Consider the following 13,331-nt stretch of genomic DNA (forward strand, 5'->3'; position numbering starts at 1 on the left):
GCTGTGCTCTTGTGCCTCCTACACTTCAGGCACCCTTCCTGCACCCTCTCCTTCTCTCCTCCAGAAAGTTCTCTCCCCCGCAGCCCCCAGGCACATTCACATTACAGAACTTACATTGCACATTGTATCCCAATGACGGCTGCCTTCTGACCCACTCCCCATCCCACCGGATCACGGACCTCTTCACGCTCAGAGGCCATGTGGGGCAGTGTCAGAGCACAGAGTGGGTCTGCGTCCAGCATGACTTCTTGGCTATGTGACCCCAGGCAAGTTATGTGACTCTTTTGTGCTTCGGTTTTCCCATCTGTAAAATGGGCATAATAAACACCACTCAACAGGGTTCTTGGGAACAGTAAATAAGTTAATGCATGGAAAGTAAAGAATGGTGCCACATAGCAGTGCTCAATAAACATGAAGCCAACTGGTCTGAACCCAGGAGGAAAGGTGGGCAACACGCACAGGTCCACCAGGGACACACGTGGCCGTGGGCCTGGCTTTGGACAATCGGCACGCGCTATCGCCGAACACCTCAACTTTACATCTTCCACACAGCCCAAAACTCCAGCCGGGCAGCCTTCAACAGGCGCTTTCCAAAACTGTGCCACTTCAGTACGATGACAAGGCGGGAGACCGTCCCATTCTCACAAAATTCAGCTCATGAGCTGCTCACCCAAGAAATCTCCACGGTCATACCTGCCTGCAACACCTACGGGGCTCGGGAAAACTGCCACCCCCACCCTGGTTCCCCCTGCAGAGCACGCTGAAGGAGCGAGGAGAAACGAATCCAGGATGGCATTGACGGCTGCCCGACTGTCAGTTACTGAAAATCATAAGTGACATCTACAAGGGGGGAACTGCATGGCTTGTGAATTACACCTCAGAAGACTGCTAAAGAATCCCGCATTAGCTCCTGCTGTATACACTCTGAGTCTCGAAGAGATAGCGTCCCACCGCTAATATCCAGAAAGGTCGGGTACTACCTGCTTGGTCCTATGAAAAATTCAGGGGAAACAGTTGCACCAAGACAAAAACTTGGTCATCACGAGGACTCCCGAATCTCAGTGCTTTCTCACTCTCTGGCTTAAGGAGAGAAAGTCAGCCCCACTTTTCTACTTTGTCTAAACACAGCTATTTGATCTGGCTAGGACTGGAGCGTGCTTCAGCACCACCGAGAAAATTCCCCATGGACGCTCTAAACCCACCTTCCCAGGAAGAAAACAGAGACCATCTCCCAAAACCCAACCCATGGTGGATCAAGCCGACACCCGGCAACTCGGGCAGAACCATCCTGAGTGCTGCCAGTTCACCCTGGAATTGACCGTGATCCGCTCCTGCAGTTTACTGAAGCGTTTTGGGAGGAGGGCAGAGGCAGGAGGCGGCAGGAGAAGACCGTCCCCAGTCTGCCTCTAGGAAAGTGACCCCCAACTTATTTTCAGCAGTTCAAACTATTTCTCCCCAAAGTTAAGTCTTGAACGGAACCTTACCCCCCTCAAAAAAAAAAAAAAAAAGATAAAAGTCAGACTGCTCTGGTTCAAAGGGCTGTCTTCCCGCTGCGACATGGCAGCCCGGACACTCTGCGGGAAACCTCGGGCCAGGGGATGCGGCGTCCGCACGCCTGCTCTTCCCAGACACGCAGGACAGAGCCCCGGCCCCCTTTCCGAGCAGGCCTTCCCAGGAGCTCAGTGCTGCCCTGGCAGAGCTGCCTAGGAAAACGAGAACACAGTTTAAACCCCAAAGCACAAGAACCTCTTCGGACCCTCTCCAGAAAGGAAGACGCCCCATGTGCACTAAGGAGACCAGTGAACGAGTGGTAAGTGTTGCTCAGGGTGATGAAGACATGAGGCTCACGATACCAGTCTCTGCTCTTGCGTATGTTCAAAATTTTCCATGAAAAAAATACATGTAAACGCTGATGGCAAAGCAAAACCTCAGTGGTGGTGAGACACCCTGGGCGGGGCGGGGGAGAAAGAACCCCAGCCCTGGCTCAGCACTCAGCTCAGACACGGCCTCCCGGGTCGGCGCTGTCTGGGCATCTCTCTCGGCGTAGGCACCGTGACAGCCGAGACAGAGCGGGCATTCAGGGAAGACTGGCTGAACGATGAAGGAATTAAACAAAAACAAAAACCTTTATCCCGAGCTGTCTAGACACCCCTGAGTGTGACACGATGGTGAGGAAGACGGGCTTTCTGGGACCCTGGACGGCACGAGGCAGGAGGGAGCAAAAAAAGGACAAAACATATTAAATACACAAAACGGCTCAAAATTGGCCCAACTGGATGGAACTGGATGGAAGGGGGGAAACCCTATCTTTTTGAACATCACATTTCTCCAAAGATGAGGATGTGTTTTTAAAGGGACCCTGACATTTATATATAATTTATATATAATTAGAACACAATTCACATTGGCGTTGGCTCTTGGGATGATTTTTCCAAGCGTCACAAATGCAAGGAGACCTTTCTCATTACAGCATCTTAAAAGCTCCAAACTGAGACCCTCAGATGAGCAAAAACCCTCACAAGTCTCCCCTTGTCCCGTGGTCTCATCCCCCAGAAATCCATGAGGTGCTCCATGACTTGCAATGGGGCCCCTCGCCTCGCACAAAAATTGCCATCGTCGGAATCCTGTGTTCAATCTGGGGGTTGCATGAGGCCGGTTTCCTGTGTGGTCTTCCCACAGCGTGTGGGAGCTTCACAGAGCCTCCCCATCACCCCCCACCTAAGGAAAGATTCAGGGCCACAGGGCAGCACACCCCAGCCAGAAACCCCAGCCTTGATCAGACCTGCAGCCAAATTGCCAAGTAGATGGTCAATGATCTGCTGAGAGAGCCCCCAGCCTCCAGGCAAAAGGACGGGGGCTGAACTGGGGCTCCTCGGAGAGAGGGCCAGAGTGGTGAACGCAAGAAGGCATAGGCAAGTGGAGACAAAAATTTCTAGTTTATCCACACATCTTAGGAACAACTTTTGGGGTGAATGGGGTGGGGGAAGGATTCAAGGTCACCCCGTACCCACTGACAACCCCTGAACCAGGCACTCGAGGCCTCCCTGCTACACGGCAGCCTTCCCGTGATCCTCCTCCTCAAAGTCACCCTACCTCCCTGCCCCACCATGAGAACCCCTCAGCCTAGAACAAATCCTCCTGAACAGTCACACGAGGCCCTCCTCGCCCACCCAGCACACCTGGCAGTCAGCTGAGGGTTCCCGCACACACCTGTCGTCTCCACCTGCTCGATCACTGACTCTCAGGGCCCAGGGCTGCTTTGTAAACCTCCAGCATCAAGCCTGGCGGATAGTAAGTGCCCCGTGAACGACGCCGGTGTGTTCCATAGTCATGGGAGAAAGAACACAGGCTGTGGAATCAGGCCAACCTTATACCATACGTGTAGCTGTGTCACCTCCGGCAACAGAAATCTCTCTGAAGCTCACTTCTCCCATCTGTAAACAGGGAGGTAACACCTAACCCACAGGGCTGTTTGAAAGATTAGAAATCCATCTATGTGGCAAGCACAGTGCCTGGCACACAGGAGGCATTTCATAAAGGTTCAGACTACTTCGGGCAGAATCATACTCAGAGCAGATGGGAGTGGAGACCCTAAACTAAATGCTGGCCTGAGACGGGAGGGGAAAGGCAGGAAAAAGTTGTCAGGGGGCTCCAACGACTAAGGGGCCAATGTTCCCTCAGGTGGCGGCAACTCAGGTCTTCTGCCATGCCTGGGGCAACCACCAGTCTCCTCTACACACTGTCCCCCCGCCCGCAGTCACGGCACCACGGCTCTGGGGCCCTGTGCCGGGACCTGCTGCTGGGGTGCCGGGGACCCAGTCCAGGGTGGACACAGAGCAAATGGTGCGACTGCTCGTTGACACTGGCCAGGGCATCACTGCCTCAGAGCACCGGCAGGCAGCTCTCGGCCATCCTTCAAATGAGACAGAGATAGTCCACCCGCTTCGGGGCCTGACAGTCAGGTCTCAGAAAACACGGGGAGGAAAAGAGAAGAGAAAGTGACTGGCTAAAGCTGAGGCTCTGGTCCCAGACAGGCCCACAGGATCTGAAAGTGGCACCAAATTGCAATCCTGTCAGAGACCAAGCCCGGAAACAGCCCCCACCCCAGGCGGCCGGGGGAGAATGAGCTCCACCAGACACCAACCCCAGCCTCAGAGCCAGGCCGCACGGGGACACACGTGGCACCACTGCTTGAGACTGGGGAGACGGGGGCTGCACAAAGTGAGCTGGGGACAAGGTCATGCCCTGAAGGCCATGTCATGGGCTTGGGAATTTACCCCTAAGAGCAATGGTCACTGTTGATGGGCTTCAAGAAGGAAGGTGACATCATCAGGTGTTCATTTTAAAAAGATTGCTGGAAAAAATTAAAAGTAATAAAAAAGATCATTGGCTGCAAGAGGACAGTGGCTGGGTCTTCGGTGGCGATAGATACGGAGGGAGAGGCAGGTGTCTGCAGATCTAGGTGAGACTTTTAGACAAGCTGTCTGAATCAAGCTGCTCCCACCTTCAAGTGGCCCCCCCCCAATGAGCCAGAAAGGGAAATCCAGCTGCCATCTAGGAAACACCACAATCTTCCAGGCAACCGTAATTAGCCAGAAGCCAGACACAAAAGGTCACAGAGTGGACGATTCCATTTATAGGAAATGTCCAGAAGAGGCAAATCCACAGAGACAGGATGCAGATTGGTGGTTGCCAGGGGCTGGGGGAGGGGGTATGGGGAGTGACTGCTTAATGGGTACACGGTTTCCTTTCGGGGTGATGAAAATGTTTTGGAAGCAGATAGAGGTGGTTGCACAACACGGTGAATGTACTAAACGCCACTGAATAGTTCAGTTTAAAATGGTTAATTTTATGTTATGTGGAATTCACCTCAATTAAAAAAAAACATAATTAGCCAGTGTCACAGAGCACATCCACATATCAAGAGACCTCCTGGAGTTAAGACCCTCCATTGAGCCACCAACCCCATTTCTGCTGCGGGAGCCATCATTTCCCGACAAACCTGGGGCCACTTCTGAATCTCATCGGCCCCCTACGTCCAATTTATCGAGTGATAGTTGATCTTCCGACCTGTCTCAGATGACTCATTTCTGCTGCTTTCCTGCTCCCGTGGTTACGGGTGTACACCCAGGAGCCAGGCTGCGGGGTTTGGCTCCCAGCAACTCCCCTTACGTCTGGGTGGCCCTGAACTAGTCTCAGTTTTCTCATCTGTAAAATGGGTAGCACCTGCCCCCAGGCATGGGGGGCATCACTGACATCATGAAGATGGACCGACTTTGGGCACACACAGCACCTAGAAGCCACCCAGTCATGCCAGCCTCCAGTTGGCAGCTGTGAGCCCAGCACAGTACCTGAATTTTTATGACCGGCCCTTCAGTGCTGCCTCTTCTGCACTTGATCTCTCATGCCCGGCTCTTCTTCCTACAATGGTGACTCCATCACATCCAAACTGCCCAGCCTGGCTTCAAGGTGCCCTCAAGGCTGGCCCATCCACCTACCCCAGGACCCCACACTCCATCCCATCTCCACCTTCCCCATCTGGGCTGGAGGGTAAGAGGCATCCTGAAGGAAAATGGGTTCTCTCCCCTCACACACCAACTCTGCTGTGCCCAGAATGCTCCCCGTGGTCGAAACCTGGCTATTTATACTGAAGACCTGCTAAGCAAAGTGCTGCCGGAAGCAGCCTCCACCACGAGGGAGGCCCGAGGACTCAGCCATCCCGCTACAGGGACCCACGGCCGAGAAGGAGAAGACGGTCGACAGAAAGAGCAATCGCCCAGAGGCCCTCAGGCACACCTTGAGGAGCCCAAGTCAGAGCTCGCCCTCCAGGAGCAGCCCATGCACCCCGGCCCCTCCTCCGCAGGCCCATCCAGGCATCCTCCTGCCTCCCTGCCCCCACTCAGCCCCACTCCAGCCACACACGTGCCCATGCCCACGTTCCTCACCTGCCTCCCTCCCCCACCCTCTCCCTGTCACCGTCCCCACAACGCCCCGGGTACTGTCATCGTGGGAGATGGGACTGTCTTTCCCACCAGACAGAGAGGTCTCTGAGAGCGAGACCCCATTCCATCCTTTGTATCCTCAGCCCCAGCAGACTGGGTGCATACTATAGGTGTTCAATAAACGTTTGAATGAAAGAACGAATGACAAGCAGTCCCAGAATAGCTCACGAGAGGAGGCTTGTTTCCGAGTTCATGACCTCCCACCGGTCAGGGGGGACATTCTGGTCTGGGAATTGAAAACCTGGTGGTCAGGTTCTGTGAGGGAAAGTCCACGGGGGGCAATGCCACGACCCCCCAGCACGCCGTGGGCCGTGCACCGTGGCCAGTGCTGAGGCACATCACCTCCCTGAAACCTCATGGCCACCCCATGCGGTCAGGGAGGCCGAGGCTCTGAGGGGAAGCCTGTGCCCGGGCCACCCAGCCAGGAAGTGCTGGCGCCACCTCTGAGCCCGGGTTTAGGTCTCTCCAAGCCCTGCCTGGAACCACTAAGCCACCGGCCTTGCTTGCACTCATTCGTCTACCGGGTATCCAGTAGGAACCTACTCTGTGCGCTGAGCACTGGGGACGCAGTGATGAACAAGACCCACATGGCCCGGTCTGCTCTCCTGGAGCCCACAGGCCAGTGGGATGACAGCCAGCTGCCCGTGGTGCCTCGAGGGGGTGAGTGTGCATCCGGCTTGGGTTACTGGGTGGAAGGTGGAGGCAGCGCTACCCGCCAACAGGACACCACAGGAAAAAGTGGGTCTGGGAAGAGGGGTGATAGGAGGGCTCGGTTTTTAAAAGTTAAGTGAGAAGGGCTTGCAGGACACCCAGGTAGAAATGTGCAGGACCAGTCAGCAGGAAACGTGTGGGGCGGGGGCGTTTGTGCCGGAGAGACGTTGGGTGTCTATAGATGCAGGATATAGATGGCGGGCGCCTGACACTACGAGGGGAGCAGGGGCACCTGCGTGGGGCGGGGGGGCAGGGCTGGGAGGGCAGGACGCAGTGGGGGAGACATAGCAGGAGGGGCCAGGAGACACAGCAGAAGCAGGAGGGGGCACAGCGGCCCGGAGGGTGGCGAGAGCTCCCTAAGCAGGGAGGAGGGATGACGGCTCCCCAGCAGCAGAGCTGGGGAGTGGATGTGGACTAAGGAGCGCTCGTGAGTGCTGGCAAGTGGGACGCTGACCTCTAGGAGCTGCTGGAAAGACCCAGAAGAGCCAGGGAAGAGAGGAAGTGGAGACCAGGTGTGTGACCTGGAAATGAGAGGCCGGACGGTGGCTGCGGGGGCTGCTTCTCTCACCTGGTAGCCCCTCTGGGGCTCAGTAGTCACGTGAAGCCAGGGCCCGGGTGTTCCTCCCCGAGACCGTGGCTCCCCAGCGCCACCGGCTCCCACAAGCAGCCTCACCGTATCTCTGACCAGCCGACAGGCAGCAGCCTGTGAGGTTGGGCCAGTCACATCAGGGTCCAAGAAGTCCACCACCAGAGTCCCTTCATCTGCATCCCCAAAAGCACCCCAAAGGCACACGATGAGGCCCCTCCTGGAGGCTGTAACTCTCAGGGATGCAATAAAAACCAGACACCCAGTGTCCATCCACGGATGAATGGATAAGCAAAATGTGGCAGATCCACACAGTGGACTATTACACAGCCTTAAAAAGGAAGGAAATTCTGACACATGCTACAACACAGATGAACCTTGAGGACATCATGCTAAGTGAAATAAGCCAGTCACAGAAGGTCAATCCTGCCTGATTCCACTTATCTGAGGGACCCTGAGTAGTCAAATTCTTAGAGACAGAAAGTAGAACGGTGGTTGCGGGGGGGCTGGAGTGAGGGGGACTGGAGAATTACTGTTTACAGGGACAGAGTTTCAGTTTTGCAAGATGAAAAGAGTTCCGGAGACGGACAGAGGTGATGGTTGCACAACAATGAGAATGTACTTAATACCACTGAACTGTACTCTTAAAAATGGTTAACATGGTAAATCTCATGTTATGTATATTTTACCATGATTAAAAACAGAAAAGTACAAAACCCCTAAACCAAAAGAGGCCTTCCCAGACGGCTCTTGGGTGCCCTGGCGTCCACCATGGAGACCCCAGTACACCCCTCGTTGTCAGAGGTGGACTCTCCCCGAACATGGAGGCCTGGGCAGACCCGAGGACACTGGTGCAAGGGTCTCTTCCCCGGCCGTAGATGACAATGCCAGGAACGAGGGTTCCACCCCCGGGCACACCTCATCTCATGCCAGACGCTCTCCTGCTGATGGCGTCAACCCCCTTTGAAAGACGATTCCAAAGTTTCTGTCTCCAGCCCAGGCCTCTCTCTCGAGCCCCACGCCTAGCTGCCATCTGGACACAACCGTATAGACCGTTTCCAACTGGGACAGGTTCAAGGCACCTCCCCAGCCCTCTCTATAGGGTCACCATCCACTATGACCCCCAAAATCGCGAGGAACCTCACAGACATCTGTAATTCTTCACCCTTCTTCACACCCCACGTCCCACTAGCTACCAAACCTGCCGATTCCCCCTCGAAAATGCTGCCAGCCTCCATCTGAACCAGCAGGAAACAGATCCAACGTCACACAAGGAAACAGTTTTAACAATCAGAGGCCCAAAAGCAGAGCCAGCAGCCGCGTGTGGCCACACGCAGCCTGTCTGGCAAGGGCTGTTTGCAGCTGGGGCAGCCGTCGAGACCTTGCCACCAGGTAGATCTTACATCCCTACTCAGTGTGGCGTTGACATCCCACATGCCCTTAGTCTTGGGCCCAAATCACCCACTGCCTCCCTCGTTTTCCCAGACGCACCCCACAGGCACAGACGCTCCCACACTCCTCCACCATCGCCCACACGGTGAATTCAAGTGAATTCAAGACGGTTAAGCTCGGGTTTGGGCGGGTGCACAGCTTGTTGGTAATCCACACCCCCGGCCGCCGGCCCCACCTCGGATCCCCATGCCTGCGTTGCACAAGGCCCAGCCTTGATGGGGGACAACGCCGGGCTGTGCCTTGGCGGTTTCTCCTCCTGGTATCCAAGGGAGGCCCGGGGAGCCTGCGCATGCTGTTGATGTGGTTTGTCTCATGACCAGTGGACTCATTTATATGTAATGTTGGGCAATGAACAGAACTTTTAAAACACAAAACAAGCAAGAAGTTTCCCAAAGGCTCCAGGGGTGGCAACAAGACAGATTCCTCAATGAGCTGTCCTCCCCTTCTCACAGCCAGGAAGGACCCTCAATTCCAAGTCAGGAAGAGTACGCTCGCCCCGGCTTGCCCTCCAGTGGAGTCACAGTCCACCTCTTCTCGACCTGATGCTTCCCTTAAATGCTTCTTAGGAAGTAGTTACAGATGACCTGACATCACATCTGAGATTTGCCTCAAAATAATCCAGCATGAGTGTGTGCACGTGTATGTGCCCACGTGTATGTACATGCGTGCATATGCGTGTATGTGAGTGCATGTTGACAAGTGAAGCTGGTGAGGGAACCCTATACTCTTCTCTCAACTTTGGTATATGTTTGAAATTTTCCATAATAATAAAAATTTTTCATTAAAAAAATTAATATATGCTTCTTGAAGAAAAGACTAAGGCGATGGAGGTGGCAGACTGTCCTGGTTAAGAGCTTGGGCATCAAAATCGGGGGGAGAGACTTGCTGCACCACTCAGCAGCAGTGAGACCTCGGCCAAGTCACCTGGCCACTCCAGCCTCTGGAGAAGGTGGATGGTGGGAGAACCAGCTGCCCGGGGTTCTTGGGAAGAATGTGTCAAGGATCAGAGCCTGGTACTAGTGCATGCGACAACACTGTCTCCCGCTGTTATCATCATCATCATCATTGTCACTACTATCAAACAAGCTCATGTCCTTACAGCACTCAGCAGCACAGTGCCTGGCACCTGGCTAGAGAGGGACTTTTAGATTTAGGAAGGACACTATCATATAACTGGGAAAAGGGACAGCACTAGGCTGAAAGCCCAAAATAAAAGTCCCTCTAAGTCTGGATTTCCTCCCTCAGGCTTGCGGGGGAAGGACAGGATTATGCACCCATAGGCGTACAGAGGCACACCTATACCTGCCCTGTGCTTTGTCTGATAAAGATGCTCATTCTCAAACTTTTCAGGAAGAAAAAGATAAATCGATTCACACACACCAGCCACAACCTTTTTCTTGAGAAGAATTGGTGTGAAATTCCTGGACTAAACTTGTGAACACTGTAAAAATCAGAGGTTTTGCTAAATGTAAAAATGCATCAACAGGCAAGTCTCTGCTGACACGGGAGGAGAACGAGGTGCAGGAAGGGAGGAGGCACAGTACGTAGGAGCACAGCATCCATGGTCCTCGGTGAGCCAGGGGCAGCGCTGGCCTCCACCAGCTGGACCTCCAACCCGCTCGCCAGCTCCTCCGTAGGAGAAATTAAACATCTGGCTGACTCCACAGTGGGCGAGTTTTACAAGGCAGCCCGGGGGAGCCCACTGAAGGGTGGTTTCAGCCTTGCTGGAGCAGTCCAAGGAACGCAGCCTCACCCAGCTCCAAAGTGACATCACCCCCAGGCCCCTGGCAGGACCACTCCTTCCTGAGAGCCCTGAAACCCACTGATTCTTCCCAGAGCCCCAGCCTCCCTGAAGCCAGGTCTGCCCCTGCTCGTGGCTGTCAGAGCCACTGTGGTCAGTGTGCCACTGCACTTATTCTCTCTGCTTCTCTAGTGGTAGCCAGACAGGGAAAGAAAAGGAAGATTGGTAAAGTTATCGCATTAGGCCACTCCACACCTCCCCATCCGCAAACACACACACACACACACTCTCTCCATCTCCATCTACTGGGTAAAGTGCTCCCTGCAGAAGAAAAAAGCAGTGAGAGAACAAGAGGAGTGCTTAACATGATCTAATCCAGCGTGTCACTCTACAGCTGGGGAGCCATGAAGTGCCTGGTCCATGACCTCAGCACTGGGGACAGTGACCAACGGCAACAACTAGTGCTCTGGAGACTTGGTCCATAGCCCTGGCTGTGCCATTTGGGTAAGTCAGCCACCCTCTCTGTGCCTTTGCCGGGAAAGAAAAGGCTGGCCTAGATGGATGCCCTGTAAGACAAGGGAGAGAAGACTGCCTATGCCCCTAATGCTTAATCTAGCACTTTCCACCACCCAGAGGGGGAGTGTCAGGAAGGGATGGAGCAGAGAAGGGAGGAGCAGCCCCTGCCCCCTTCTTTGCTTGCTGTCCTCACACCCAACAACCAGGATGAGGTTCTGGGCCCCCTTCCCAGCTGTCCTACCCCAGGAGAGAATTCTTCTAAGGACACCAAACCTTACTCACTGGGGATGGCGCTTTTACCATTAACACCTGTTAAAACTCAACTCATGACCAGTTTCTGATGCTACCGGCTGGAGCGTTTAATTAAATATTACTCACTCAGGAAGCAGCCTCTGCCAGCTCACCCCCAAAGTGTACAGTTCATTTTCAGAGAAACAGAAAGAGGGAGGGAGAACGAGCCTGTGTCTCCTCAGCTGGCATCAGCAGAGCTTCCCTAGTCCCGGGTCCCGGTCCAGCGCAGCCCACTCTTGAGAACCAAGCAAGGAAAGTCAAGCTAAGTGGCTCTCGGTAACCAGCAGCCCCACCGCTGCGTTACCATGGACGGCACACACACACTCACTCAGAGACACACACTGACTCATACAGAGACACACTCACATGCACAGACATACAGATACATTCACAGACACTCAACAACACACTCAGAGATACACACACCCCACAGACACACAGATGCATTCAGAGAGACACACACAAATATACTCAGACACACTCATACTCACACAGATACACTCACAGACACACTAACATAAAGATACACACTCAAAGACATTCACACAAAGACACACACCACAGACACACTTATAGACACACTCTCACATGCTACAGACACACGGACACACTCAGGCACACTTCACACTCCACATTCACAACTTTCTCGGAGACCAGCGGTCTCTCACTGCAGGCCAGTTAGCATTTCGAGGAGCCTTTGCCTTGAACTTGAACAGGACCATCACCAAGTCCCGACTCACACGCGGGCGCGGGGTGACCCATCCCGCGGTTCCACCGACGGACCCAGGCTGCTCTGGTTTCTGTGTTTTAATCGAGTTCCTGACATAACACTTGGCTCTCCCTCGGTTGCCGGGAGAAGCCGCGGCGGCTCCGGGGCGGCGGGGAGGGCGGCGCCGCCCGGGTGTCGCCCGGCGGGCTCCCGGGGGGAAGCTCTGCGGGCCGGGCGGGGGAGTCCCGAGGGGGCCAGTCCGGCCGCGCTGCAGATCCGGGCCCCGACTGGCGGGAAAAGCGAAACTAACTTCGCGGAGCGGGGTCGCGCTGCCCCCGTGCGGGTGGGGCAGGTCGGCGCCCCCGCCTCGGCCGCGGGGACAGTCGCGGGAAGGGAGGCCTCGGGGCGCCCGGCCACCTAGAAGTCAGCGGGGGCCGCCGCGCGCCCCAGGCCTCCTTCCTGGGTCTGCAGCCTCCGAGGCTCAAGCCCGGGCGCGGCGGCCGCCGGGACCCCTGCCCCGCCTCGCCCCCGCAGGTGGGACCCGGGGCCACCGCGACCCGCCTGCGCCTGCAGAGGCAGCAGCGGCGGCGGCGCTGGGCGGCGCCCCAGCCCCCTCTCCCGGGACCCGCGGCGCGAGACGGGCTCCCCGCGCCCCCCTAGCGGGTCCCCAGCCGGGACCCCCAGCCGGTTCCCAGTGCCCGGCCCCGCGCCCACCTACTCGGTCCCCAAGTGCCGCGATCCCCGCGCCCACTCCCCCGCCCGGACACCCAGCCACCCGCTGCCCGTGCCCGGCCCTGCCTACCGCGCCGGGGAGGCCGCCGCCGCCGCCGCCCGCTCTCGGGGCCCCGGAGGCTCGGGGCGCTCGGGCCGCGCCCGCCGCAGGGAGCGAAGTCGCCTCCTCCCCGCGGCCCCGGCGCCAGCGCCTGGAGCCTGGTTCCTGTGCGAGCGCGCGGGCTGCCCGAGCGCGACTTCTGTGCAAAGAAGAAAAAGCAGCCCAAGGCTTTAAAGTGAAAAACGAGAGAGAGCGCCGGGGGCGGGGCCACCTCGCCCCGCCCCGCCCCGCCTCCGGGCTCCGGCTCCGGCTCCGGCTCCGGCGCGGGGCGCTGTGCGCGGCAGGGGCGGCCGCGAGGGCGCGGGGCGCGGGGCTCTCGGGGCCGGGCGAAGGCGGGCGGGCGGCGCGTCACGTGCCCGGCGCTCGCTCGGCCGCCCCCCGCCGCCGCCGCCGCCGCCCCCGCCCCCTCCTCCGCCCGCTGCCGCCCCACCCGGAGGCCGCCGGGGCGCGCGGGGCGGCGCGGAAGCTTCGGTCCCTCCGGAGGCGTCTTT

At 56.6% G+C, this 13,331-nt stretch overlaps 1 protein-coding gene across 1 annotated transcript in view; it reads right to left on the minus strand.

The window, feature by feature from the left end:
- SPSB1 (splA/ryanodine receptor domain and SOCS box containing 1) overlaps window positions 1-13,022 on the minus strand; it is a 68,811-nt gene extending 55,789 nt beyond the window's left edge. The window contains exon 1 of the mRNA XM_087446864.1: window positions 12,811-13,022. The gene's annotated coding sequence lies outside the window, so the exon portion shown is untranslated. The remainder of the gene's footprint in view (window positions 1-12,810) is intronic.
- Window positions 13,023-13,331: the final 309 nt, after the last annotated feature.

This window comes from Ceratotherium simum, chromosome 22 (genome assembly GCF_057802395.1).
Source record: "Ceratotherium simum simum isolate JZ-2026a chromosome 22, ASM5780239v1, whole genome shotgun sequence".
In the NCBI taxonomy this organism is placed as follows: Eukaryota; Metazoa; Chordata; class Mammalia; order Perissodactyla; family Rhinocerotidae; genus Ceratotherium; species Ceratotherium simum.